The sequence below is a fragment of the Austrofundulus limnaeus genome, unplaced genomic scaffold (genome assembly GCF_001266775.1).
Source record: "Austrofundulus limnaeus strain Quisiro unplaced genomic scaffold, Austrofundulus_limnaeus-1.0 Scaffold302, whole genome shotgun sequence".
In the NCBI taxonomy this organism is placed as follows: Eukaryota; Metazoa; Chordata; class Actinopteri; order Cyprinodontiformes; family Rivulidae; genus Austrofundulus; species Austrofundulus limnaeus.
The window spans coordinates 531,290-532,936 of NW_013952704.1; the positions used below are offsets into that span (position 1 = coordinate 531,290).

General features: G+C 39.6%; 1 protein-coding gene across 1 annotated transcript in view; it reads left to right on the forward strand.

The window, feature by feature from the left end:
- Positions 1 to 523: 523 nt before the first annotated feature.
- Positions 524 to 1,647, forward strand: part of ro60 (Ro60, Y RNA binding protein) — a gene marked incomplete in the record, with an annotated part of 27,463 nt that continues 26,339 nt past the window's right edge. The window contains 1 exon segment of the mRNA XM_014021711.1: positions 524 to 679.

A 1,647-nucleotide genomic window follows, 5' to 3' on the forward strand; every position in this document is an offset into this window, starting at 1 on the left:
GGTGAGTGTATATATATATACATTATTTGGTAATAATTAATAATAATTTGAAATATATTTCATTACCAGAACAAATAGATACCGTGTCAAAAGAGGGAAGACATAAGTCATAATTTAATTGATTTTAAATGCTTGATGATTGGTGGAGTCATCAATATGTGGCTACGCACCATTTTCAGACCGGGTGGAGAAGCGGCTAGCTGGGTAGGCGGAGTTTACACTCGGCAGGCATCAGCTGCTCAGATCCGCGGACAGATGTGCAAATAAGCACTGACTGATGTGAAAGCAAAACAAAGTTGGGCCGATTCAAACATTATGAATAAAGTCAGTAAATCTGCTAATAATTTACAGACTTTGTGTTAACTCTTTGGGAATTTGTAGTGTTTTTATTCATGTCTCTGTTGCGCATTTCATTTGTCAGCTGTTGATGATATAATAAACTTAGAATGGGCAGACAGCTTGTGTCTGATTTTCCAATTTAAGACGATGTCTCCTCCCGCTTGCAAACGATCCGTCCTCAACTTTGCCCAGGTCATTATCCGGGTGATGCAAATGGAACACACCCTGTGAGTTTGAGCCCGTGTTCCCAGCATGCACTGTGGCARTAAACCTAGCTAACAGAGGAGGAGAGTCTTCGCTCATCAAACTACACCAAAACTCTGTGATATTTAATACAGCGGTAAGTGCGGCTTTTATCTTGCTTCACTGTTTGCAGACTCTGTTTGTTTAGAAACTTTACATTCGATCGACATCGCAGTTGTCTCCGGATAGGATCGGACAGCTGCATCATCATCATCCTCGACCTGCTGCTCCGCTGTAGTCCAACTGCTCAGATTTAATTTATAGTAGTTTATTATAAGAGGAGAGTAGACAGCTAATACAACGAGAAAGTTCATCTTTAGCTAAGAAGTTTAGTAGTAGTAGTTTTGTTATATAGCTGAGTTTCATACGATACAATGTTTTTATTCCTTCAGCCATTTTTTTTTATAACTTCGCAGTTTAGTTTTAACAACTAGTCCGGTAACCTGAGATGTTAGCTTAGCACAGGTTCAATTGTTAGCTAGCAGGGTGGGCTCGAATGCTAACTTCCGGGTGTTTGTTAAAGGGCTCAGCGTCCCTCCTTGTGTATCATGTGTTGTAATCGTAAATTGTATTTCTGATACGACGATAAGTGATGCTGTTAAGCAGCAGGAAGCTCTGACTCTGGAGCTCATCCTGACGGGATGGAGGTTCTGAAGAACCCTCCTCTTGTCCTGTGTGGTACATATGATCCAAAGGTCTCTGCAGGTCCCACTTCCGGCCAAGTGGCGGCCATTTTGAGGGACCATCACACTTGAACACTACAAGATTCATATCAGGAATTTTTTCCATTATATAAATACAGTTGTTTATAAATAGTTGTGATTGTTTTTGATCACCTTCCGCCTTGGGCAGAAATCCTAGGCGGTCAGGCTTTTCAGCACCACTACAATTTGGAAAAACTAAAAGATTTTTTTTTCTCAGTCTCAACTTAAATTATTTTATCCTTGTGTAGATGACAACAGTAATATAAGGGATCTTTAATTAATGGGATACATACAGCGGATAAAATAAGTATTGAACATGTCAACATTTTTCTCAGTAAAAATATTACTAGAGGTGCTAATG